Source organism: Mauremys mutica, chromosome 1, assembly GCF_020497125.1.
Source record: "Mauremys mutica isolate MM-2020 ecotype Southern chromosome 1, ASM2049712v1, whole genome shotgun sequence".
NCBI lineage: Eukaryota > Metazoa > Chordata > Testudines > Geoemydidae > Mauremys > Mauremys mutica.
The window spans coordinates 347954955-347982671 of record NC_059072.1 but is presented as its reverse complement, the minus strand read 5'-3'; the positions used below and the strand labels follow the sequence as shown (position 1 = coordinate 347982671).

At 46.7% G+C, this 27717-nt stretch overlaps 1 long non-coding RNA gene across 2 annotated transcripts; it reads left to right on the top strand.

Moving 5' to 3' along the window:
* The first annotated feature begins 384 nt into the window (after positions 1-384).
* On the top strand, positions 385-26862 carry LOC123365689. Of its 2 annotated transcripts, none has more exons than XR_006577699.1 (3): positions 385-518; positions 1547-1669; positions 26476-26862. It is a non-coding gene; the product is annotated as an uncharacterized LOC123365689 (long non-coding RNA). The 2 variants fall into 2 exon arrangements; XR_006577698.1 differs by lacking the exon at positions 26476-26862 and adding an exon at positions 7595-7900.
* The last annotated feature ends 855 nt before the right edge of the window (positions 26863-27717 follow it).

Genomic DNA, 27717 nt, shown 5'->3' with positions numbered 1-27717 from the left:
AAGGTATTTAACCTGTTTGTATCTCAGCTTTCCTGTCTGTAAAATGGGGATAATATAGCTTACTGTAATGGGGTAGGGGCACAAAAGGTACGTAGCCTGTTGTTGTGTGTCTAGAGAAAGTGAATGAAGCTAAAAGAAATAACTGAAGCCAGGAGAGAAGATGGTCCTGGGGAATATTGTCCAGGAGGGTGAGGTATAGGAAAACCCAGAACATGTTCCTTTAAGGGCCTGGGACCAGCAGCCTGGAGAATGGGTGGGGGCAAGGGTCCCCATCTCCCAGCCAGTGGAGACAGGTGCTTGGCGTTATTAGACCCACCTGGGGAGGTCACTAGAGTGATTAGTTGACTGGGTGAGTGACGAAAAAAGGAGCTCCTGCTCGTGTTCCTGAGAGCCAGAACTCAGGCAGGATGCTGCCCCAAGAAACAGGGCTGTGAAAACCCTGAACCTGAGCACAGAGTCTACCGGCCAGGACTGGAAACAGTCCCCAAAAGGTGGACTGTGATCCCTACAGCTGAAGGGTGAGTGGAAAGAGGCCATTTGGGAGTGGAGTGATATTTAATAATTTAGATCCCAGGAGAAGGGGGATATTGTTTCAAAGATCTTGGTTGTGACTGGATTAGGACTAGATTACCTGGATGTAGGAATAGAGCACACTGATTAAATTTGCAGATAATACAAATTTAGGGGGCATTGCCAACACTTTGGAAGACAGAGCTAAAATTCAGAGGGATCTTGATAAATTGGAGAACTGGGCTATAGACAACAAAATGAAATTCAGCAAAGACAAATGTAAGGTGCTACACTTAGGGAAGAAAAACCAAATGCACAAATACAGAATGGGGGATAACCGGCTTGGTAGCAGCACTGCTGAGAAGGATCTGGGAGTTGTGGTAGATCACAACCTCAACAGGAGTCAGCAATGCAATGCTGTTGCAAAAAAAGCAAATGCATTTTTAGATTGCATTAACGGAGGCATAGCATGCAAGTCACAAGAGGTGATTATACCGCTTTACTTGACGCTGGTTAGGACTCAGCTGAAGTACTGTGTCCAGTTTGGTCACCAATGTATAGAAAGGCTGTAGAGAAACCGGAAAGGATCCGGAGGCGAGTGACAAAGATGATCAAAGGGATGGAATACAAACCATAAGAGCAAGGGCTGAAGGAACTGGGTATGTTTTAGTTTGGAAAAGAGGAAATTGAGGAGGGAACATGATAGCGGTCTTCAAATACTTGAAAGGCTGCCATAAAAAAGATGGAGGAAAGCTGTTTTCTCTTGCCACAGAGGGCAGACAAGAGGCAATGGGTTCAAACTACAGCATGGCAGATTTAGATTAAATCTCAGGGAAAACTTCCTCACTGTAAGAACCGTAGGACAATGGAACAGTGTCAAGGAGCTTCCACAACTTCCCTATGCTGGAGGTTTCCAAAAGGAGGCTGGATAGCTATCCGTCTTGAATGATTTAGACACAACAAATCCTGCATCTTGGAAGGAGGTTAGACTAGATGACCCTTGCTGTCCCTTCTAATCCTATGATTCTATTTCCAGGAACCTTTGGGGAAACTGAGGTAGGGGATTCCAGCGGCATGCTATAGCACAAGGGGGTGTGCTCGAGGAATGCAAACCCACCTACATTTATCTACCTTCCAGGGTGTTCTGAGGATTAATTGGGTAAGGTAGTGCTTTGCAATATAAAGAACTAAGTACTAGTAAACTGCCCTCAGTTATACCCATGGCAGGTGAGTTCACCAGGTCAAATAATTACAGGTCAAAAAGTGGGACTGTGCTAGTAAAATACGCAGAAGGCACAACATTGGAAGGCATTGCCAATATGGAGGAGGACCAGAATATAATACAAGAAGATCTGGATGACCCAGAAAACTGGTATAATAGAAATGGGATGAAATTGAATAGTGCAAGGTCATGCACTTAAGGACTAACAATAAGAATTTTTGCTATAAGCTCAGCACTTACCCATTGCAAGAGACAGAGGAGGAGAAAGACCTGGTTGATCACAGAATGACTATGAGCCATCAGTGTGATGCAGCCGTGAAAAAAAGGGTAATGTAGTCCTAGGGATGCATCAGGGGAGGTATTTCCAGAAGAGATAGGGAAGTGATAGTTCCATTATACAAGGCATCTGGAACACTGTGTGCAATTCTGGTCTCCCATGTTTAAGAAAGATGAATTTGAAGTGGAATAGGTGCAGAGAAGGTTACTAGGATGATCCCAAGAATGGCAAACCTACCTTATGAGAAGAGACTCAGAGCTTGGCTTGTTTAGTCTAACCAAATGAAGGCCAAGGGGAGATACGATTGCTCTCTATAAATACATCAGAGGGATAAATACTAGGGAGGGAGAGGAGTTATTTAAGCTAAGCTCCAGTGTGAACACAAGAACATACAGATATAAACTCGCTAACCATCACAGGAGTGAAGTTCTGGAACTGCCTTCCAAGGGGAGCAGTGGGGGCAAAAAAACTAACTGGCTTCAAGACTGAGCTTGATAAGTTTATGGAGGGGATGGTATGATTGCCTACAATAGCATGTAGCTGATCTGTGACTGCTAGCAGCAAATATCTCCAATGGCTGGTGATGGGACACTTGATGGGGAGGGCTCCAAGTTACTACAGAGAATTCTTTCCCAGGTGTTGGCTGGTGGGTCTTGCTCACATGCTCAGGGTCTAACTGGTCTCCATATTTGGGGTTGGGAAGGAATTTCCCCCCAGGCCAGATTGACAGAGACACTGGGAGGTTTTCACCTTCTTCTGCAGCATGGGTCACTTGCAGTTTTAAACTAGTATAAATAGTGGATTCTCTGTAACTTGAAGCCTTTAAATCATGATCTGAGGACTTTGGTAACTCAGCCAGAGGTTAGGCGTCTATTACAGGAGTGGGTGGGTGAGGTTCTGTGGCCTGCAATGTGCAGGAGGTCAGACTAGATGATCACAATAGACTTTAAGACCAGAAAGGACCATGAGGGGTCAGACTAGCATGAGGGTGCATCTCCGGACCCTTTTTAAGAGTAAAGTGACTGTGCTTAAGAAATTCCTTTGCTAAGCCCGTGTTCCTTGCTTGCCTGTCACTTTGTACCTGAAGGGGTTAAGCTAGAACCCAGAGTAACCACAGCTAGGTGGATATTTGGAGGAGCAAGTTTGAGCAACTGGGATCTTGGGAGGTCTGAGACATTGGTTCCAAGGATTAGGATGAATGAACTTTGGGGTCTCACATCCCAAGGAAGTGACCAGACAAGAAGTCTGTACCTGGGCAGGTGCCCTATGGACCCAGAGCTAACAACAGTGACTAAACTCTACCTAGACCCAGGGAGCTTAGACACACCTGAGATCTAGTGGTTGGATCCACTCACAACAGACTGGTGACTGTCTGGAAGATGGATGAGGCCAGGCTGTAGCAATCCAGTCTTGATTTAAAGCTTTCATTGATGGCAAATCCACCACATTCCCCAGGTAGGTTGTTCTGATGGCTAATTACCCTCAGTCTTAAAATGTTGTTGTGTCTTATTCCAGCCTGAAGTTGTCTAGCTTCAGCTTCCAACCATGGGATCTCATTATGCCTTTCTGCCAGGTGTTAGGATGTGATAAGCACCTAGACAGATAGTTGCGTGAATCACAGAAAGCTCGTATTACGGCTTATCTCTTCCTATGTCAAAAAGTGGCTAGGCAGAGACACTTGTAACTGCTGCACTTTCTGGGTTATTTCCCAGGAGAGTCCAATTAGAAGCAAATGACAATATTCCTGACGGAGGGTGGGAAGGAAATCAGAAGTGACTGCAGCTTGGTCTGTTAAGTGGCAGTGGGGAGGACAGACTCTTTGGAGGGGTTGCAGATGGGAATAGCTGGAGTAGTACAACTAATAAGGCCACTGAAGCAAACAGCAAAGAGAGGTTTGAGACAGCTGGACATTTTCAAGGAAAAAGATGGAACTAAAGGACAGAGTGACAAATTAGAGAAGTGGGACGGAGACGCTGAAGCTGGAGAGGCGTGTGTGTGTGTGCGGGGGGATAACCTTTTCTTGTCCAGTAACTTCCTTATGTTCAGGAGAAAACGTTCCCAGTGCCCATGTTTTATGGAACTTAATGGAAGAGTCTGTAACGGATGGTGCTTCATCCTGTAAATATGGCTGTTGCTGCTGTTATAACTGCTACACTCGGCATGTGCTGTACTGTCTCCTGGTCATGCCATTTATGTGCCTTTCAGCTACAGCAGGGGCAACCAACCTGTGGCTCCAGAGCCACATGCGGCTCTTCAGAAGTTAATATGCGGCTCCTTGTACAGGTACCGACTCCAGGCTGGAACTACAGGCACCAACTTTCCAATATGCTGGAGAGTGCTCACTGCTCAACCCCTGGCTGTGCCACAGGCCCTGCCCCCACTCCACCCCTTCCCGCCCCCTCCCCTGCAGAGCCTGCCATGCCCTCGCTCCTCCCCTCTTGCCCCCAGAGCCTCCTGCATGCCACAAAACAGCTGATGGGGGAGGGAAGGGCAGGTGATGATTGGCGGGGCTGCTGATGGGTGGGTGGCACTGGGAGCAGTGGGGAAGCTGATGGGGAGCAGCTGACATATTACTGTGGCTCTTTGGCAATGTACATTGGTAAATTCTGGCTCCTTCTCAGGCTCAGGTTGGCCACCCCTGAGCTATTGTCTACTCTGTGTTTGCCAATGAGGAGCCATCCTTCTGTGGTCCCCTCCATTCACCTCATCCCTTCAGTTTGCTACTTATTGCCCCTTAAAATCTCACTTTCCTCATTACGATGAGTGGCATGTGTTTAAAAGAGATGTTAAAAAGCAAGAGCAATGCCTTTAGCTTTTTATAATGAACTAGAACATTTGACCTATTTTACTCCCCCTTGGTTACTTCTCTCCTTTTAATAACTTAAATAAAACTGCAGGAGCATTGCATTTCATCTTGTCTGGACTGTTATATTCAATCTCCCGCGTGGGCGGAGGTACATGGGGAGGAGGGAAGGGCTCAGAAGCCTGCAAATGTGAGAGATGACTCTCTTTAGTTCTTTTGATTTCACAGAAAGTTGCCAGAGAGGCTTTAATTAGGACCTATCAAAAGTGATCAGGAAAAAGGGTTGTCCAGTTGTTAGGCACTGCTAAGCTTTTTGGAATTCGGAGGGTTTTTGCGTTATGTGGAAATTTATTCATGCTACCAATTTTACAGCTGTGTTCCCGTAGATTCTGCACATCTATCTGCATGAGAAAGATGTTCTATCATCTGCAGCTTGCTTGATCTGTAATTTTCTTGCTGGTATATGTAGCGGGACTCGTGCATCTCTTGGTGGAGATTGGATTTTCACTTATGGGAGATACTTTACATTTGTGCTAAAAACATTACACTTGTGTGCTGAATATTACTTTTGTATCTTCTGGACTCTTGTAAAGTAGTTTTAGAAACCGACAGAGTCCTTGGTATCCACTCCATTGTGTAAAACACAAGAACAATAAATGACCATATGATATACCCGTCCTGGGAAAGCCCTGTACAATTCAAGAGGAAAACTATAACTTTTTGATAGGATTTTGGAACCATAGTACAAAAATTAATATAAACTATATTTCTGCTGTAGAACTCTATGTTGGGTCAAAAATGCTGTAAAAAGGACATTGTTCTCTGTTTGATTCTATAGATTTTTAGAGTGGCTTCTATTGTAGTCAATGGGACAATTTGCATATGTCATATAGACCTAGGACTGACTGGAAGGGACCTGTTGGGTCATCAAATCCAGCCCCCTGCTATCGCAAGAAACCCCATCCTGTGACATCTTTCATAAATTTATCAGATTCCATCTCAACTCTAGTTAGGTTGTTGGTGGGAGGCTGTTTGAGAACCTCATTCCTCTGATGGTTAGAAGCCATTGTCTAATTTCCAGCCTATCCTGGCCAGTTTATCCCCATTTGTTCTAGTCTGAACACTTTCCTTTTAATCACTCTTCTCCCTCCCTGATGTATTTACAGAGAGCAATCAGCTCCCCTTTCAGCCTTTGTGTTAGTAGTCTAAACAAGCCAAGTTCTTTTAGTCTCTTATCAGAAGATAGACCCTCCAGTCCCTGGACCATCCTAGTATAAATTTATCTTTCTTGAACATGGGTGACCAGAGTTGGACACAACATTCCAGATGAGGTTTTATTGGCACCTTGGACAGTGGCATTAATACTTCCCTATCTCCACTGGAAATACACCTCACTTGATACATTCTAGGATGGCACTTGCCTTTTTCACAAACACATCACATTGGTGGCTCATAGTCATCATGTGATTGACCAATACACCCAGGTCTTTCCCCTCCTCTGTCACTTCCAGTTCATAAGGCCCCCTCTGTAAGGCCCAATGGGTCTCAAACCCAGGCCAGAAGAGCTACCCAGCAGCAAACACCTCCAAGCTGCCACCCAGTGGCAACTGTAACTAGCTTGCACTCCACAACTTGCTGTGGACACAGACCATGGGAAGTCCCACCTTAAGGGATTTGAGAGGCAGCATCATCAGGGCTCCTGATTGGCTCCCTGTCCTATATAAACCCAAGGGCTAGGGCATTCCAGGAAGTGTCCAGGCAACTGTAGTGTTCCTGTATCTGCCATGACTGTTCTTGAACTCCTGGCTTTGAACGCAGCTTGATTTGGACCTTACGTCCTGATCTGGACCCCAAAAGCTGACTCGAACTCTGATCCTTGGTATCAACCCCATTCTGGAACATGACTATGAACTCCTCTGCTACTCTCAGCCTCAGGTTTGACCCTACTATGAGCCTTGCTCCTGAATGCCCTTGTTGGGATCCTGCTGCCTAATTTATAGCAGAAACTTTTATCGTTCCCTAAATCAATGACCTTCATTTTGTACTATTAAATTTCATCCCATTTCCATTATTTCAGTCTGTGAGGTCATCCAATTCTTTCTGTATAATATTTGGATTTCCCTCTGTATTACAACTTTGTCATCAGCAAATTTCATTAGCACACTCCTACTTCTTGTGCCAATATCATTAATGAAATTATTAAATAAGATCAAGACTGGTCCTTGAAGAACTCCACTAGGCCTAGTCTACACAGCGGGTGGGGGGGGCGGAAATCGATCTAAGTTACGCAACTTTAGCTACGTGAATAACATAGCTGAAGTTGACATACTTAGATCTACTTACCGTGGTGTCTTCACTACGGTGAGTTGACTGCTTCCATTCCCCCGTCGACTCTGCCTGTGCCTCTCGCTGAACTGGAATACAGGAGTCGACGGGAGAGCGCTCAGGGATTGATTTATTGTGTCTAGACTATTTGCTCCTCATGGCGCACCATTCCTGCTCCACCAGTCTGGAAATAGAACAGGACCCATGCCCCTGTTTCTTTCCCCACTCTTCTTTTGGATGATTTGTTTGCTGGTGGAAGAAGGGTCTGTTCACGTTGTGGTTTACTATTTTGGATTGACCCTTACAATGGGTAGGAAGGATTTTTGTGTGTGACCACTCATGTCCCTGTATAAGAGCCAATCGTAATATAGCCCTCATTGAGGGAATTCTCCAATAAATTGGAGAAGACCTCTCCAGCGGTGCTTTACAGGCTCTCTTCTGTACACATTGTTTGTAGATCTTGGCAAATCAGATACCACATATGGAATGAAGCTCTAAGTTGTTCATTCACTGATGTGTCTGCAGCAATCAGGACCTTTGTGAATGCCGAAGAGTATGCAGTGTTCAAGAAACCAGCAAAAGTATCCTTGGCTGTCCACCTCCCTGCCCCAAACTACTGTCAGACCGTTTAGCACACCCTACGTGCTGTTAAATGTGCATTGATTATCTGGCTTTAACAGCATCAACATTCACTCCATCAATGTTCAGACACCACTTTGGGAAATAAATATCCATAAATCATTCTGCTAACACGACCCACCAAAAGAAGGGCAAATGATCTGAAGTAAGAATGTCTGAAATATATTCTAAATCAAGAAGCTATGTCTCATTAATCTTTTAAACATAACACGAGCTGAATAGAAAAGAAGTGACCTACGTGGCCGCACGCCATGTTGAAGGAGGGCATGTAGGGCTAAGGCTCTGACTGAGCAGAGCACTCACGTACGGGTTTGGCTTTCCACATGCTCTTGCTTAAGTGCTTTGCTGAATAGAGATGGGATGACTCATCTGCTTAAGTCAGCATTTCTCAAACTGACAGTCCGACCCAAAACGGGGTCGCAAGACTAGTGTAGGGGGGTCATGAAAGCAGTGGCTGCTGGATGGGGAGCCCAGCTCTGAAGGCAGCACTGCTGCCAGCAGCAGCGCAGAGGTAAGGGTGGTATGGTGGGGTGGGGTCATCATTTTTTCAGGGTGAGGGGTTGTCACGGCCTGAAATATTTTCATAGGGGGTCCCAACAAAATAAGTTTGAGAACTCCTGGCTTAAGTGCTTTGCTGAACTGGGGGCCTAAGTTCTGCCCCAAAGAAACAGGGCTACGGACACAGGATTTTTACATGGGATGGGGGAAGGAATCCCCACTGCTAATGCAGCCTCAGGGTTGCAGGAATGTGACTCTGAGGAGGCACCTCTCCTCCCCACCCACAGGGGAAATGATTATTTGTATTACGGTAGTGCCTGGAGGCTGCCGCTGCACTCATTTTATAGTAATAGACAGTCCCTGCTTCAAGGAGCTACAATCTGTACAGACAAGGCAGAGAGAATGTTGTTATCCCCATTGTACAGATGACAGAGAGGCTACGGGCTGGCTTTTTAAAGGTACTTAGATGCTTAACTCTCCCTGAAATCAATGGGCATTAGGTACCCGGTACCTTTAAATCTGTCCCTAGAGTGAATGGCCCACGGTCACACAGGATGGCTGGGTTCAGTTCCTAGCTCTGCCACAAATCTTGTGACTTACAAGTTCAGTGCCTTGAATAAAAACAATGGCTCCAATACTCCAGCCCTACCCCTAGGGTGGGAGAGTTGATCTAATGGGAAGGGCCTGGGTGTGGGACTTAGAGAAATCTGTGTTCAATTCTCAGCTTTGCTATAAGCTCCTGTGTGACTGTGGGCAGGTTTTAATTGACCCAGTGCCTTCATTCCCCTTCTGTGAATGGGGGAGGATACCCCTCCCCCAACTGGCCAATGCCACAGGGTCTGGGAAAACGCACCAGGGAAGGGAGAAATCTCTTCTGCCTGCCTGCGTTGCTCACTTCCCCGCCTTTTGGAGGAGGGCGACCACTTGATGTGCTGAGGGACTTCTACCCCCTCAGCCCATGGAACAGCAGAGCTCACCTCTCTCTTTCTTCTCGCTCCCCTTTCCCTCCTATAAGGGCCAGGTGGATTCCTGGAGCACTCATAGGCTGACCAGACAGCAAGTGTGAAAAATCGGGACAGGGGCTGGGAGTGGGGGCTAATAGGTGCCTATATAAGAAAAAGCCCCAAAAATTGGGACTGTCCCTATAAAATCGGGACATCTGGTCACCCTAAACACCCAGCCCTCCCACTCCCGCAGCTGCAGCTGGCTGCAGGTCGTCCTCCTCCCGACAAAGAAACTCTCTCTTGGCCCAGCCTCCATCTTTGGAGAGGGGTTGGGGGACATACTCCCAGCTGCCCCCCCTCACTACCTCACCCAGCTCCAGGAAGGGAGTTGAGCCGCTGGGGAAGAAGAGGAACAAAGCAAAGGGGCAGGAGAGTGAGATAGCACAGCACTGCAGGGCATGGAGTATGCAGACCTCCCACACGCCCATGTTTTGTAGACATAGCTGTCTGACGGTAGAGGGACAGGGGCACAGTAGGCCCTTCATTGCAGAGATCCAGCACACAGACTAAGAGTACAGTGTCTTCTCTAGGAAGACTGAACTTGGAGCCATTGGCAAGAGGGCTGTTTAGGTGCAAGTGTCCCACACTTCACACAACAGCGAGGGGGGTATAGTGAGACACAATGACAAGACATTCTGCTTATCACGCTTTCACCAGCATGTCTTAATTTTTATCTGAACTCCGACCTGGTGAAAGGAGCCAGACTGACAGGTTATCAAGAGAACTGCTCCAGCATGGATAAGGCCCTATCAAATTCATGGTCCATTTTGGTAAATTTCACAGTCATAGTATTTTTAAAATATTGAATTTCACGGTTTCAGATATTTAAATCTTAAGTTTCATGATGTTGTAACAAAGCATGACTATGTATTTAAAAACCTAAACATGTAAAGCTTGTAAGTCAGCATTTCTCAAAGTGGGGGCCCCGACCCAAAAGGGAGGTATTGTCGGTGGTACTGCCACCCTTACTTCTGTGCTGCCTTCAGAGCTGGGCAGCTGGAGAGCATCAGCTGCTGGCCAGATGCACAACTCTAAAGGCAGTGCCGGCAGCAGCAGCACGGAAATAAGGGTGGCAAAATCATACCATACCATCCTTAAATCTGTGCTGCTGCTGGCAGCGGCTCTGCCTTCAGAGCTGGGCTCCTGGCCAGCAGCTGCCACTCTCCAACCACCCAGCTCTGAAGAAAGCACAGAAGTAAGGGTGGCAATACCACAGCCCCGCTACAATAGCCTTGCAAAGCCCTTTTGTGTCTTGACCTCCAGTCTGAGTATAGGATAAAAGTACAAATTTCATGGGGGAGATCAGATTTCCCAGTCCATGAGGTGTTTTTCACAGCCGTGAATTTGGTAGGGCCCTAAGCATGGACCTCAGGAAGTACCTATAGACCTCTGGGAACCAGAACACCTGGTTCCATTCCTAGCTCGATCACTGACTCATCTTATCCTGGTCAGGCTGTGTCACTGTTCTGTGCCTCAGTTTCCCAGTAAAACAGGACGATAATGTGTTTTGAAATCTACAGATGACATGCCCTATATGCATGAAAATGATCAATGCTGCTTACTCTCATTAACATTAATTCAAAACAAAGCAACTTGCCCATTAGCTAAAATAAAATGAGTGCATTTGATGGAAACCAAACAAGATTAGAAAAAGCAACAGTTAAAGCTTTTCTGCTCATGCTCCTTTGAAATGCAGTCAACTAAAACCAAACGTGATGCAGCAGGCAGAGTCCTGCAGAGCTTTAGTGGCATGTTCCTAAATATGTTTAGTAGTGGAACCACTTGGACGGAGGATCAGGCCCTAAGTCTTTGTGAAAATGTATGAAATATTCTCATCATAAACAGTAAAGGATAAAATAGGAACGGTCTAAACTAGATTAAGGACTGGATGCCATGCGCCTCAGCAAAGAGGCTAATGTTTAATGGCTGTTTCCTGTAGTGAAAAATTGTCTGGCTATCACTTCTTAAATCATAGCGGTTTGCTCTATTTTCATTTCGGGGGCTCTGAGAAATTAACTTCAGCTATGGCTCCAGCCGCCATCACTGGAATGGACTGTAAAGCGTAGCCCTGTCACTTTCCATCTTCCTTTCTGTAAATGGACGATATTCTTCTCCCTTTATTGGGTTGCTGGAAGGCTGGTTTATTTTGCAGTTCATCACCAGATTTTTTTTCTCCTTTTTGTTTTTTTTTATCGCCCCATGATGTCGTGTTGCAGAACAATAACACTGCGTCTTCCAGTCACTTTTGGGAAAATCTAAACCACCCATGGGGCATTTGTACCTTTAAACACATTTGATATTTTGCAGGGCTCTGCTCTTTACTGGCAGAAAGCATTTGAGTCAAAACCATTTCCTTCTTCAAATAGCCTCTTACAGTAATCCATTCCTGAATGTGACTCCGTATTTGCCGATCCCGTCAATTACGCTATTCTAGACTGGGCCACACTCCAATAGGTTGCTCTTTCAGGAGCCCCTAAAGTACCCAGAAGTGACTGGACAACTTGATGCGTCTGGTACCTGAACCAATTACATAAGTGTGGTGGAGGATCATCCTCTGACTTGGATTTAGCAATGCGGCAACAGAGAAGAGAAAGCATGAATGGGAATGCATAAAGCAGGGACCAGATTAAAACACCGGGCCAGATCCTTGGAGTGATGCTGACTTACACCAGCTGAGGATCTGGCCCATTGTGTTCCAAAATCCTCCTTGGTTTTAGGAGGTGTAACTGCTGCACTACCTGAGGGATCGTGTTCTGTGTCCCTGTCAAGACAATGCAGGTTGTCCATCTCCATTTAAAATTAGCTGGGGTCTAATCCAAAGACCACTGAAGTCAAAAGGAGTCTTTTCACTGAATTCAGTGGACTTTGGATCACCATGACCCTGAAAAGTTCTCCCCCTCCCCACCCCCAGGCCAAAGTTCACCTGTGGCATCTGAGAATGATCCTTCAGAGCGAGGCTCGACATTTGATTTCCCTTTCTGGTTGTTACAATGGATTAAATGTACCCCGCACAAGCCCTTCAGTGCCACTTCCCTCCGGGAGCTGTATGCAGGTGCGGGGGTCACTGGCAGAGAGGCCGTGCAGGCAGTTTCAGCCTCTCCGACACCAGAGCTGGTTGAAACGGTTTGGATTTTGAAATGTCAACAAAAATTTGTCATCAATTTCAAACTTGGACAAAAATTGGCAAACAAGTAACATTTCATGAAACTTTTAGGGATTTTTGCCCAGCTACAGAGCTGCTCGCCATTGTTCAAAGTGTCATTGAAAATGTTTGACACTGTAAACAAAATTAAAAATGACAAAACCTTTTCAACTCAATATAGACAGCTGCAGCGGCACAGGCGCCAGCAAACAGAGCTGTAAACAGGGGAGTTTGAGTGGGACTTCTGTTGGAGGAGAAGGTATTTGTAGCTATTTGTAGTTGCAGTTGTATGTGTGGAGGCTGGTAGGGGCAGTGTGCTGGGGGAGAAGCTGAGCCTTGAGTAGGGGGCAGGGCTTCTCTGACTAGGGGTCCTATAAAGGTAGCCAGACAGTCAGGCAGCGGCATAGACAGCTGCAGCAGCACAGGAGCCAGCAAACAGAGCTGTAAATGGGAGTTTGCAGGGGGAGTTTGGGGGAAGACTAAGAGAGGCAGGCAGAGGAACATACAGGCTACTGAAGGAAGTGTGCAGTGTTCTAGCTGTGTCTTGGTGCTTGTTGGGGGTTTGTTTTGCTGTGGGTGGTGGTGTTTTGGTTTGGTCTGTGTTTCATAGACTTTAAGGTCAGAAGGGACCATTATGATCATCTAGTCTGACCTCCTGCACAATGCAGGCCACAGAATCTTACCCATCCACTTCTATAACCTATGTCTGAGTTATTAAAGTCCTCAAATTGTGGTTTGAAGACCTCAAGCTGCAGAGAATCCTCCAGCAAGTGACCCATGCCCCATGCTGCAGAGGATTTAGGTGGGAAGCATATGACAGATACAGAGGCAGCAGTTGTAGTGACCCAAGCAGTGGAAGACACTGGCCTGTAACCAGAGCTGATCCAGAGAACAGAAGGGTGTGCTGTCTGCCCGGTGCTAAGATACAGGGTGTGGACCTGAGGCTGAAGAGGATTCTAACGGGAGCGGAAGAGAATCCACTGATTGTCCTTCATCTGGGAACGAATGATATGGCTAGGTTCTCGCTGGAACGTATCAAGGGAGACTATCCCAGGCTGGGGAAGACACTTAAGGAAATCGAGGCTCAGGTGATTTTCAGTGGGATTCTGCCTGTTCCTAAAGAAGGGTAACTAAGGTATGACGAGATTATGACAATCAATAGATGGCTCAGGCAGTGGTGCTATAAGGAGGGCTTTGGGACGTATGGCCACTGGGAAGCATGCATGGACAGAGGACTGTTCTCTCGGGATGGACTTCACCTGAGTAGGGAGGGAAATAGACATCTAGGATGGAGGCTGGCACAACTGATTAAGAGAGCTTTAAACTAGGAATTGGGGGGAGATGGTTGGGAGATGTCCAGGTAATCTCCACGCTGGATTTTAACATTGAGAAGGAAGAAAACGAAGAAAGAAAGGATACAGCCGTCGGTAAGAGAATGGACATATGGAGGAAGGGTAGTGTAGATACTATTCTAATAGGCGATACTGGCAGTAGAATGTCTGGGCCTAATCAGGTAAAGAATGTGAGTGAAGCCAAACAGCAAGCATTAAGATGTTTGTACACCAATGCGAGGAACCTAGGTAACAAAATGGAGGAACTAGAGTTACTGGTGCAGGAAGTGAAACCGGATATTATAGAGATAACAGAAACATGGTGGAAAAGTAGTCATGACTGGAGTACAGGTATTGAAGGGTATATGCTGTTTAGGAAAGACAGAAATAAAGGCAAAGGTGGTGGAGAAGACAGAGTCTGGGCAAAAATCACATTGGGGAAGAAAACTACTAGAGCCTCCCCTGAGATAGTGCTTGGGGTGTGCTATAGACCGCCGGGATCTGATTTGGATATGGATAGAGACCTTTTTAATGTTTTTAATGAAGTAAATACTAATAGGACTTGTGTGATCATGGGACACTTTAACTTCCCAGATATAGACTGGAGGACAAGTGCTAGTAGTAATAATAGGGCTCAGATTTTCCTGGATGTGATAGCTGATGGATTCCTTCACCAAGTAGTTGCTAAATCAACATGAGGGGATGCCATTTAAGATTTGGTTTTGGTGAGTAGTGAGGACCTCATAGAAGGAATGGTTGTAAGGGATAACCTTGGTTTGAGCGATCATGAGCTAATTCAGTTTAAACTAAATGGAAGGATATACAAAAATAGATCTGTGACTAGGGTTTTTTATTTCAAAAGGGCTAACCTTAAAAAATTAAGGAAATTAGTTAGGGAAGTGGATTGGACTGAAGAACTTGGGGATCTAAAGGTGGAGAAGGTCTGGAATTACTTCAAGTCAAAGTTGCAGAAACTATCAGAAGCCTGCATCCCAAGAAAGGGGAAAAAATTCATAGGCAAGAGTTGTAGACCAAGCTGGATGAGCAAGCATATCAGAGAGGTGATTAAGAAAAAGCAGAAAGCCTACAAGGAGTGGAAGATGGGAGTGATCAGCAAGGAAAGCTGCCTTATTGAGGTCAGAACATGTAGGGATAAAGTGAGAAAGGCCAAAAGCCATGTAGAGTTGGACCTTGCAAAGGGAATTAAAACCAATAGTAAAAGGTTCTATAGCCATATAAATAAGAAGAAAACAAAGAAAGAATTAGTGGGACCGCTAAACCCTGAGGATAGAGTGGAGGTTAAGGATAATCTAGGCATGGCCCAATAGCTAAACAAATACTTTGCCTCAGTCTTTAATGAAGAGCTTAGGGACAATGATAGGATGACAAATGGGAATGAGGATATGGAGGTAGATATTACCACATCCGAGGTAGAAGCCAAACTCGAACACCTTAATGGGACTAAATCGGGGGGCCCAGATAATCTTCATCCAAGAATATTAAAGGAACTGACACATGAAATTGGAAGCCCGTTAGCAAGAATTTTTAATAAATCTGTAAACTCAGGGGTTGTGCCGTATGACTGGAGAATTGCTAACATAGTTCCTATCTTTAAAAAAAGGGGAAAAAGTGATCCGGGCAACTACAGGCCTGTTAGTTTGACTTCTGTAGTATACAAGGTCTTGGAAAAACTTTTGAAGGAGAAAGTAGTTAAGGACATTGAGGTCAATGGTAATTGGGACAAATTACAACATGGTTTTACAAAAAGTAGATCATGCCAAACCAACCTGATCTCCTTCTTTGAAAAGGTAACAGATTTTTTAGACAAAGGAAACACAGTAGATCTAATTTACCTCGATTTCAGTAAAGCATCTGATACGGTTCCACATGGGGAATTATTAGCTAAATTGGAAAAGATAGGGATGAAAATTGAAAGGTGGATAAGGAACTGGTTAAAGGGGAGACTACAACGAGTCATACTGAAAGGTGAACTGTCAGGCTGGAGGGAGGTTACTAGTGGAGTTCCTCAGGGATCAGTTTTGGGACCAATTTTATTTAATCTTTTTATTACTGACCTTGGCACAAAAAGTGGGAATGTGCTAATAAAGTTTGCAGATGACACAAAGCTGGGAGGTATTGCCAATACAGAGAAGGACCGGGATATCATACCGGAAGATCTGGATGACCTTGTAAACTGGAGTAATAGTAATAGGGTGAAAAGTGCAAGGATATGCATTTAGGGATTAATAACAAGAATTATTGTTATAAACTGGGGACGCATCAATTGGAAGTAACAGAGGAGGAGAAGGACCTCGGAGTATTGGTTGATCACAGGATGACTATGAGCCACCAATGTGATATGGCTGTGAAAAAAGCTAATGTGGTCTTGGGATGCATCAGGCGAGGTATTTTCAGTAGCGATAAGGAGGTGTTAGTACCGTTATATAAGGCACTGGTGAGACCTCATCTGGAATACTGTGTGCAGTTCTAGTGTCCCATGTTTAAGAAAGATGAATTCAAACTGGAACAGGTACAGAGAAGGGCTACTAGGATGAGCCGAGGAATGGAAGACCTGTCTTATGAAAGGAGACTCAAAGAGCTTGGCTTGTTTAGCCTAACCAAAAGAAGGCTGAGGGGAGATATGATTGCGCTCTATAAATATATCAGAGGAATAAATACCAGCGAGGGAGAGGAATTATTTAAGCTCAGTACCAATGTGGACCCAAGAACAAATGGATATAAACTGGACACTAGGAAGTTTAGACTTGAAATTAGATGAAGATTTCTAACCATCAGAGGAGTGAAGTTCTGGAACAGCCTTCCAAGGGGAGCAGTGGGGGCAAAAGACATATCTGGCTTCAAGACTAAGCTTGATAAGTTTATGGAGGGGATGGTATGATGGGAATAGCCTAATTTTGGCAATTAATTGGTCTTTGACTATTAGTGGTAAATATGCCCAATGGCTTGTGATGGGATGTTAGAAGGGGTAGGATCTGAGTTACTACAGAGAATTCTTTCCTGGGTGTCTGGGTGGTGAGTCTTGCCCACATGCTCCGGGATTAGCTGATTTGGGGTTGGGAAGGAATTTTCCTCCAGGGCAGATTGGCAAAGGCCCTGCGGGTTTTTCGCCTTCCTCTGCAGCGTGGGGCATGGGTCACTTGCTGGAAGATTCTCTCCATCTTAAAGTCTTTAAACCATGATTTGAGGACTTCAATGGCTGAGACACAGGTCTGATACAGGAGTGGGTGGGTGAGATTCTGTAGCCTGCGTTGTGCAGGTGGTCAGACTAGATGATCATAATGGTCCCTTCTGACCTTAAAGTCTATGGGTACGTCTACACTACAAGACTATTTCGAATCTACTTAATTCGAATTTGTGGAATCGACCTTATGAAGTCGAATTTGTGTATCCACACTAAATACACTAATTCGACTGTTTGAGTCCACAGTAACAGGGCCAGCGTCGACTTTGGAAGCGGTGCACTGTGGGAAGCTATCCCACAGTTCCCGCAGTCCCCGCTGCCCATCGGAATGCTGGGTAGAGCCCCCAATGCCTGCTGGGGGGAAAAAATGTGTCGAGGGTGGTTTTGGGTAACTGTCATCATTCAACCATCACTCCCGCCCTCTCTCCTTGAAAGCGCCGGCGGGAAATCTGTTCGCGCCCTTCTCTGGTCGGTTACAGCTCGGACGCCACAGCACTGCGAGCATGGAGCCTGCTGCGATCATCGCTGCACTTATGGCCGTTGTCAACTCCTCGCACCTTATCGTCCACCTCTTCCACAGTCAGCTGCTGAGAAATCGGGCGAGGAGGCTCCGGCAGCGCGGTGAGGACAGGAAGTCACAGAGTGGCGCAGACCTCTCACAAAGCAGGGTACGCCGCGCAGTGGAGATCATGGTGGCAATGGGTCAAGTTCATGGTGTGGAACGGCGATTCTGGGCCCGGGAAACAAGCACGGACTGGTGGGACCGCATAGTGCTGCAGGTCTGGGATGAATCACAGTGGCTGCGAAACTTCAGGATGCGTAAGGGCACTTTCCTTGAACTCTGTGACTTGCTGTCCCCTGCCCTGAAGCGCCAGGACACCCAGATGCGAGCAGCCCTGACTGTGCAGAAGCGAGTGGCCATAGCCCTCTGGAAACTTGCAACGCCAGACAGCTACCGGTCAGTAGCGAACCACTTTGGCGTGGGCAAATCTACCATAGGGCTTGCTGTGATTCAAGTAGCCCACGCAATCGTTGAGCAACTGTTCTCAAAGGTGGTGACCCTGGGAAATGTCCAGGTCGTCATAGATGGCTTCGCCGCAATGGGATTCCCAAACTGCGGTGGGGCTATAGATGGCACTCACGTCCCTATCCTGGGACCGGCCCACCAGGCCAGCGAGTACATTAACCGAAAGGGCTACTTTTCTATGGTGCTGCAAGCACTGGTGGACCATAGGGGACGTTTTACCAACATCTACGTCGGGAGGCCGGGCAAGGTTCATGACGCGCGTGTGTTCAGGAACTCTGGTCTGTTTAAACGCCTCCAGGCAGGTAGTTTCTTCCCGGACCACAAAATAACGGTTGGGGATGTGCAGATGCCTACAGTGATCCTCGGGGACCCAGCCTACCCGCTAATGCCCTGGCTCATGAAGCCCTATACAGGCGCCTTGGACAGTGAGAAGGAACTCTTCAACTACCGGCTGAGCAAGTGCAGAATGGTGGTGGAGTGTGCTTTCGGACGTCTCAAGGGGAGATGGCGGAGCTTACTGACTCGCTCGGACCTCAGCGAAAAAAATATCCCCGTTGTTATTGCTGCTTGCTGTGTGCTCCACAATCTCTGTGAGAGCAAGGGGGAGACCTTTATGGCGGGATGGGAGGTTGAGGCCAATCGCCTGGCTGCTGATTACGCTCAGCCAGACAGCCGTGCCGATAGAAGATCCCAGCGGGAAGCGCTGTGCATCCGGGAGGCTTTGAAAGATAGGTTCCTCGGAGAGCAGGGTAACCTATGACTCTCCAGTTGATTTACAGAGAAGCTGAACCTAAGCCTGTTTCAGTGACTGTTGACTTCGATCTGCGGTTACATACCCCGTTCTCCAGGTTTCCCCCCTTCCAACACACGTTTTAAAATAACTTTAATGGAACACTGATTATTAATAAAGTTTTCTTTAATTATGAATTCCTGTTCAAGGGTTGAAACATGGACGCGGACTGTGGTGGGAACGGTGTGCACTGATGTACAGACCGCTTCTACACTAGAGGAATGACAGGCTCCTGCTCCTACAGCGGTCTCTGGGGGTAGGACGGTTGCAGGTGGGTGTGCAGGAAGGGGTGGGTTTGCAGGAAGGGGTGAGGGGTGCCGTCTTTGGGACGGAGTTTGGATGCAGGCTCTGGGCTGGGGGTTGGGGCGTAGGAAGGGGTGAGGGGTGTGTGGGAAGGGTGAGTATGTGTCCGTGGATGAGGGCTCTTGCTGGGGCTCAGGGCATCGGAGAGGCTCGTGGCTAGGGTGGAAGGGCATGGTAAGGGCAGCCTGCCCTGCCATTAGGGGATGGCAGGCGCTAGGACCCTGGGGCAGCATACACCTCACAGACTGACCCGGGGCAGCATTCACCTCACAGAATGACCCTAGTGCCTAGTGACTGCAGTCTGTGTGTGTCCTGCTGTTGATCCTGCCCCCAAGTCTGTACCCTGGTAATGGAGGCTGTCCTATGCAATTAAAAAACCCCTCCCCCCCTTCACACAAAGTCTTCTGACAAGGAAAACGTGACGGAAACAGTGAATAACAACAAACTACTCTTAATACTCAACTACACAGTGGGGGGATGAAACTTGGATTTGGGACTGGGTGATCCAGGAAGGGAAGCACTTCTCAAAATTTATGCCATGAGAGCTGTTTGGTACATGAGCGCTCTGCTGGGGTGGAGTGACAGTTTTCACGGCCCCTAGCGCCCCTCCTTCTTGTGATTTTGGGTGAGGGGGGGACAGGACTTTGTGGCGGGGAGGGCGGTTGCAGATACAGTTCAGGGGGGCTCTCTGCTCCTGCCTGCGGTCCTGCAGAACATCTACAAGGCGCCGGAGCGTGTCCGTTTGCTCCCTCATTAGCCCAAGCAGCGTTTGAGTCGCCTGCTGGTCTTCCTGCCGCCACCTGTCCTCCCGTTCGCTGTGTGAGCGCTGGTGCTGACATAGGGTCTCCCTCCACTGTCTCTGCTCGGCCGCCTCGGCTCTGGAGCAAGCCATCAGTTCCGAGAACATGTCGTCCCTAGTCTTTTTCTTTCGTCGCCTAATCTGCGCCAGCCTCTGTGAGGGGGATGCCGGGGCAGTTCGTGAAAGACCCGCAGCTGTGTGATGGGAAAAAGGAAGTGATTTCCTTGAAAAGATACATGTTTGCGAACACTGAACACAGTCTAGTCAGTTTCTGTGAACAAGACCATACAGGGCACCTAGTCTCACGAGCTCTCAGGACAAGTTCGAGATTTCGGAATACGCTTTCATTGGCTGCGGTCTTGCACAGGAGATCGGACAAGCGGGGCGGTACAGCTGAATCCGTGTAGCAGCCAGGCCTGGTAAGCCCTACACTATAGGCTGCTTAACAGTTAATGGATAGCTGTGCCCTCCCGCTGAAGGCAATCTGGAAAGCATAAAGTCTGACCCTGTTCCAGCCCCTCGCGGCTGTGCCCGGGAAAGATCACTGTATGCTTTTCCTCTGCGGCCTCCAACACGTGGCTGTTAAACGAAGGTCATTGCTATGCAAAGTAAAAGTCAAGCATTCACAATAGTAACAGTACACTAATTGCCCTAATTAGATGCAGCAGTCGCCGAACGAGATCACCCTGAGGCGGGTCACTCGGAGAGAGAGAGAGAGGATGCTGCTAGAATCCCTGCACAGACCAGGACTGTATGCTGCCATGCTGGTGGAGGCAATGATTCCGCTGTACATTAGGATCATAGAATCATAGAATCATAGAATTCAAGATCGGAAGGGACCATTATGATCATCTAGTCTGACCTCCTGCAAGATGCAGGCCACATTAGCCGATCTACCCACTCTTTTAGCAAGCGACCCCTGCCCCATGCTTCGGAGGAAGGCGAAAAACCTCCAGGGACACTGCCAATCTGCCCTGGAGGAAAATTCCTTCCCGACCCCAAATATGGCGGTCAGCTGAACCCCGAGCATGCGGGCAAGACTCTCCAGCCATACCCTCTGAAAGAGGTTAAGAATATCATATCATTGACCCAATTTGACCCAATTAAGTACCAGTTTGGCACTTAATTGACCTATTGACTAAGCCCGTTATCCTATTATACCATCTCCTCCATAAACTTATCTAGCTTAATCTTAAAGTCATGGAGGTCCTTCGCCCCTACTGGGAGGATTTCTGTTCCATCCCTATATGTGTGGACCTTCTTTTTATATAGTTTTATATGGAAAAGTTTTTATATAGTTTTTATATATTTTTTATTCCTGTTTTTAAAAAAATAAATGTTTCCATGTTTATAGCTCTTACCGACTGATCCTTCCCCTGATTCTGAGTCCGGGTTAACGGCCGGGGAGGGTTGGTAGGGGATCTCTGTGAGGGTGATGAAGAGATCCTGGCTGTCGGGGAAAGCGGTATTGTAAGCGCTGTCGCCTGCGTCGTCCTCCACAAACCCTTCCTCATCTTCCCCATCGGCGAACATCGCCGAGGAACTGCCCGTCGACACTATCCCATACTCAGAGTCCACGGTCACTGGTGGGGCAGTGGTGGCAGACCCACCTAGAATGGCATGCAGTGCCTTGTAGAAGCGGCATGTCTGGGGCTGGGCTCCGGAGTGTCTGTTTGCCGCTCTGACTTTTTGGTAGCCTTGTCTCAGGTCCTTGATTTTCACGTGGCACTGCGTTGTATCCCGGCTGTATCCTCTGAGTGCCATGGCTTTGGAGACCTTCTCGTAGGTCTTTGCATTCCGTTTGTTGGAGCGCAGCTCCGAAAGCACAGACTCATCGCCCCACACAGCAATCAGATCCGAGACTTCCCGGTCAGTCCATGCTGGGGACCTCTTTCGAATCTGGGATTGCATGGACTCCTCTGCTGGAGAGCTCTGCATCGTTGCAGGTGCTGCTGAGCTTGCCCCGATGTCCAAACAGGACATCAGATTCAAAGTGCCCAGACAGGAAAAGGAATTCAAATTTTCCCGGGTCGTTTCCTGTGTGGCTGGTCAGAGAATCCAAGCTTGGACTGCTGTCCAGAGCGTCAACAGAGTGGTGCACTGTGGGATAGCTCCTGGAGCTACTAAGTTCGATTAGCATCCACACCTAGCCTAATTCGAGATAGCCATGTCGAATTTAGCGCTACTCCCCTCGTCGGGGTGGAGTACCGAATTCGAACTAAAGAGCCCTCTAGGTCGAATTAAACGGCTTCCTGGTGTGGACGGTTGAGCGGTTAATTCGAATTAACGCTGCTAAATTTGATTTAAAGTCCTAGTGTAGACCAGGCCTATGATTCTATGATTCATGGACTTCCCCTCCAGTTTTAACCCTACATACCCTGGAAGGCTCTCCATTTTGGCTCAACAGGTTGGCATGTTAAGGCCAGTAGATCTGTGCTTGCCCATCTCCAGCAGAAGGCCATGAAGAAACAGGTGAGAAGTCTTGCAGCCCCACAGCCTGCCTGTAAACTGAGGAGTAGGCTCCATCCTCTGTCCCTCACAAAACCTGATGACTCTGCTTTTGTGAGGAGTGGTTCATTTGCCCCTCAGCTTGTTGGTCATTGGAGTTTTAGGAGTCACATGGGAAACAGCATGGTCCTGTGAATAGGGCATCTGCATTCCATTCCTGATTCCACCCTGACCTGTTATGTAATTATTTTTTTCATTTCACCTTCCTGTGCCCCTGTCTCCCTTCCCACCATTTCTCTTTATTTAGATCGGTAGCTCTTCAGTGCTGGGACTCTCTCACTATGTGTTTGTACAGTATCAAGCACCAGGGAGCCTCTACGTGCTACTGTCATAATGGCACTAACAACATATAGCCTTTGTTCATTGCAATTTTGCTTTTAGACACTTTTATTAAGGCATCCTGAGGCCTTTGGGATTGGACACCGATGTAGTAACAAGAATTGTTTTATTAATGGTTGTCGTTCTAATTTAATTTGACAATAAAATATTAAGGCGAAAGTACTAACGAGTGGCTCCCTTTTTCTGGCAGAGTATTTGAGTTTTTATAATTATAATTAACAAACAGTGGAGGAACGCATCCTGGCCATGTCACCTGCACTTGCAAGGGTGTAGGCGACAGCTGTAATTTAAAGGGCTGGAATAATCACATAATTACTAAGCAATGATGATAGCATACTCGCATGGTCAGCGGATAACAGAGATTATGTGACACTGGGGAAAAGCTAGTGATGTACATTGCTAGTGAAGTTACTCTTATTATATTAATTCTTGCTCACACCAGGAAAGTAGCATAACTTCCATAAAGGCCTGGATCCCGCAAGTCTATTCTATAGACCTAGAAAAAATATAGGTTTTTATTCCACACTCATCACCATAATACCTGAGTGCCTTCCAGTAGCATGTTTAGCCACATGACTAAACATCTGTCACCTGTTGTAACGATGCTGCCTCTGGCGGGACACAACTGAGAGTATCAATTCAGGACAAATTGCTTAGAACAGGGCAGTTACAGCCCAAGGCTGGGTTTCCTTTATTATTAAGGCAAACCAAACCAGGCAAACGGAGAGGACTTTGGTCTCACCCCACTGACTAACCATAAGTCATACAAGCAATTCCCTTACACACTCCACTTTCCCAGTATCACCACTAGTGCCACTTGCTATGGGGATGAATGGTTACGAAAACCAACACCCCAGTAAAAGAAAAAAGGTTCTCCCGATCCCAAAGGACCAAGCCCCAGACCCGGTCAATATATAAGTCAGATCTTACCCACAAATCACACTGTTGCCAATTCTTTAGAATCTTAAAATCTAAAGGTTTATTCATAAAAAGAAAGAAATAGAGATGAGAGCTAAAATTGCTTAAATGGAATCAATTACATATAGTAATGACAAAGTTCTTGGTTCAGGCTTGTAGCAGTGATGGAATAAACTACAGGTTCAAATCAAGTCTCTGGAGTACATCCACAGCTTGGATGAGCCATTCAGTCCTTTGTTCAGAGCTTCAGTTTGTAACAAAGTTCCTCCAGAGGTCTGAAACAGGATTGAAGACAAAACGGAGATGATGATGATGATGCCTTTTATAGTCCTTTTGCCATGTGGCTTGTGCTTTCTTGCCACCACAAGCTACCCAGCACATGGCATGGAAAAACCTTAGAGTTCTGTCCATAGGCATGTCCCTGCAATCCTTGCTGAGTCACAAGATGTATCTGCCTTCTCTCAATGGGTTAATTGTCTAGCTGATGGCCCTTAATGGGCCATCAAGCAGGCTAGGTAGTGCTGATGCCACATTGTCTGGGGTGTCACTCAGAAGCATAGCACAAGTTTGAAATACAGACAGTATAGAGCCAATAGTTATAACTTTAAATACAAAATGATACATGCATTTAGATAGCATAATCATAACCAGCAAATCATAACCTTTTCATAGACATCTTGGAGTGGAAAGTGGGAAGGTTTATGATGGTCCTTCGTTCCTGGGGGAATTCACTCCACAGCCTTGGACTGGCCCCCAAGAAAGTTGTCTCCTGCGCAGATAAACTTTACTCTTATTGCAGAGATTTCTGTTGTGCCAGATGAGGGTAGTTGTTGACCACACTCCACCCCGGAGTTTTGGATGATATTTTAGCTAACCTGGACCTGGGCCATGGAGCACTTTGAGGATAAGAGTTGAGACCTTGCACTTGATTTGGCAATCTATGGGAAGCCAGTGTAGAGAGACAGAACAGGTATGATGTGCTCAAAGTAGCCTGTGTTGCTGAGGGGATGCACTGTGGTATTCTGTACTAGTTGGAGTTCCCTAAATGCTGAGGGCTTTGCCTTGCTGTAATCCAGCTGAGGGGTGCCAAAGGCATGAATAACTGAGGCCAGGTTTTAACATCATTCAAGATGGGACTGAATTTCCTAGCCAAGCAGAGATGGTAGAAAGCATGACTCACGGATGCTTCTTTGTGAGACCTCAGCTTTAGCAAGGAATCCAAGAGTACTCCAAGACTGTGGCCTGAATTGGTCAATTGTGGGTGTCTATCAACCACCAGAAACTGCACCATAGCTGCAAATTCCTCAGAATACTTTCTTCTGCCCACTAGCATCACCTCTGCTGTGCTCAGCTTCGGCCAGGTATTTTTCATTCAAGAGCTGATCTTATCTGAGCACTGGGCCTTCTTGGTAGTAGCAGTGCGGTCATACGTGGGGAAGGATAGGTGGAGCTGTGTGTTGTCTGCATATTGCTGGCACTTGAGTCCAGGTCATCTGACCAGCTCACTCAGTTGTTGCATATCGACATTTGAAAAGGACCAGAGAAAGAATTGATCCTTGTGGGACTCTACAGGTGAGGGGTCGGTGATGAAGGTGAAGTTTCCCATCATTACTCATTGGTTGTGTCCTTCCAGGAAGGACTCAAACCATTTAGCTCATTATCCTGGATCCCTGCCACCTCTCTCAGACAAGAGAGCAGAATCTCATGGTCAGCAGCATCAGATGCTGCAGGGAGATCTAGGAGGATGAGAACTGATGTCTGTCCTCTATCTACTGATAGACCATAATTCAGTGCCACTAAAATGGTTTCAGCTCCGTGTCTTGGGCTGAATCAAGATGGTGCTGGTCTAGAATTTTTTGCTTTAATTAGATGAGCTTGTAGCTGGCCATGGGTTAGCCTCTCCATGAGCTTGCTCAGGAATGAGAGGTTTGATGCTGGGCAGTAGCTGACTAGAACTGATGCAGCAGGGGTGCGTTTCTCCTGCGTTCAGCGGAGTATTGTGTGTTAGAAACTTCCCTTCTTTCTTCATTCTCTGAATGAGGCATTGGCTGTTTTGATCAGGAGTGGCACCAGTTCATGGCTCCCCTTCACAAGCCAGTTAGGGTGTGGGTCTTGGGCTGAGACTTCTTTGGCTGTGCAGAACTTCTTGGTGTGTGAATGTTCTGAGCAATACATATGCAGCTGGGCTGTTGGTGGGTGGGTGGAGTCCTTGGCCAGAGCACAACAGGGAGCCCAGGATCCTCTGCTCTAGCTCCAGTGTGCAAGGAGGTTAGGTATCAGGTGTAGTGCTCCTGCTGAAGGACTAACATATCTCAAGCCCCCTGTGAAACCACACCTTTAGGGGCTGATCCAACCCCTTTCCCTTGACTGCAGTAGACTCCTATTGAAGTCAATAGGACTTGGATCAGACCCCAGTTTAAACTGTAAGCTCTGTGGAACAGGGACTCTGTGAAGTGCCTAGCACAGTGGGGCCTCTGAGATGCTACTGTAAATTAATAATAACGAGAACCTATTTCTTTGTTTATTGTAACTTTGCTTTTAGCTGGCTTCATTAAAGGCATGTGAGTGCAGGGCTACAAGGATTTGGCAGGGTATGGACTTGTCTAAGGAGACATGCATTTAGTTATGTGTTCCCCTCTTTGGCCAACGCCAGCCTCTTGCACAGGACTTGCTGTATCTACCTGCAGAGGCACCGTGACCTGGCGCTGGCGGGGCGGGGCTGGGAATGAATTTGTGCCCTTTGTTGTTTCATTACTGTGTATAAAGCAGCCCTGAAAGGTTTTGTCATTTTCATTAATTAATTAAAGGAATTGTCTTGTCTTTTTGTTTTGGCTGCAGGATTTTTTTTTTTTTTGGATGACTCAAGGATGGGAACCGAGATCGTTTGCAGCCCTCGACTGAAGAGGCTGGGATGTCGAACCCTTGCAAAGAGGGGTGTTGTCCTTTTCAGAGTGAACACCCTTCAGGGCCAGGACTGTCCCACGCTCAGGGTTTGCACAGCATCTAGAACAATGGGGCCCCATTCCTGTCTGAGGCTTTTAGGTACTATTGAAACACAAATAATAGCAGCCCTATGCAGAAAAGCATTTCAGCTCCTGCTTAAAGCTAAGCACATGCTTAGGAGGGATGCTTTCCCAAGTCAGGGCTAACAAGGACTCTTTGAGTCAGAAAAGTATTAACAAAAACATGAAAAACACCCCAAAACCTCAAACAAAAAGATTTTAAAGAGTCTAAATAAAAATGTCCCCCTCATTTAATCAAGTTTCATTTGCTTGGTGTCTCTGTCACAATCCTACTGGTTCTCTTGTCATCCATAGACACACCCAGGAAAAGTAAACCGGGGTAGCAAGAGCTGAATTTATAATGTTGAAACCCCTGCCCCCCAAATAAAACAACCGCAATCAAAATCTTCACAGCCATCTTTATATACACCCTAAAGAAGCACAAAAACGCAATTTATATTCTTTGCAAGTCATCTTTAATTAATGTTTGTGAGCATTTGGACCCAGTGATTATCAACTGCAGCCCAATCAGCACACAGCTGCGGCCCATGTGACATCCTCGGGGCCATACAGGTAGTATGTATATTGTGTGTATGCAGCCCACGTAACACAGAGAGCTGCATATGTGGCCCACAATGGTAAATGGGTTGAGAACCACGGACTTAGACCTCAGATGGAAAGGTCTCTAAAGATGTGAATTGCTATTACCATATTATAGTGGGAGTCAGGAGACCTTGGTTCTGTTCCTGGCTCTGCCACTGACCTGCTGTGTGACCTTGAGCAAGTCATTTCACCCCTTTGCGCCTTTCATCTGTTTCTATTTAGACTGTAAACTCCTTGGGGCAGGGAGTGTCTCTTACTATGTATTTGTACAGCGCCGAGTAGAATGGGGCCTGTAGGTGCTATTGGAATGTTATAAAAAACACATTCTAGGCTCTGTTTCATTGATATCAGTTCCAGGAATCAATACTAACCCTGCCACGGAAAAAGAAAAGCACAACCGGGCAATTGGGGTATGAGAATCTAAGTGGATTAGCGGAGGCAGCATGCTCCAGTAAAGAGACCGTGGTTCCAGGAA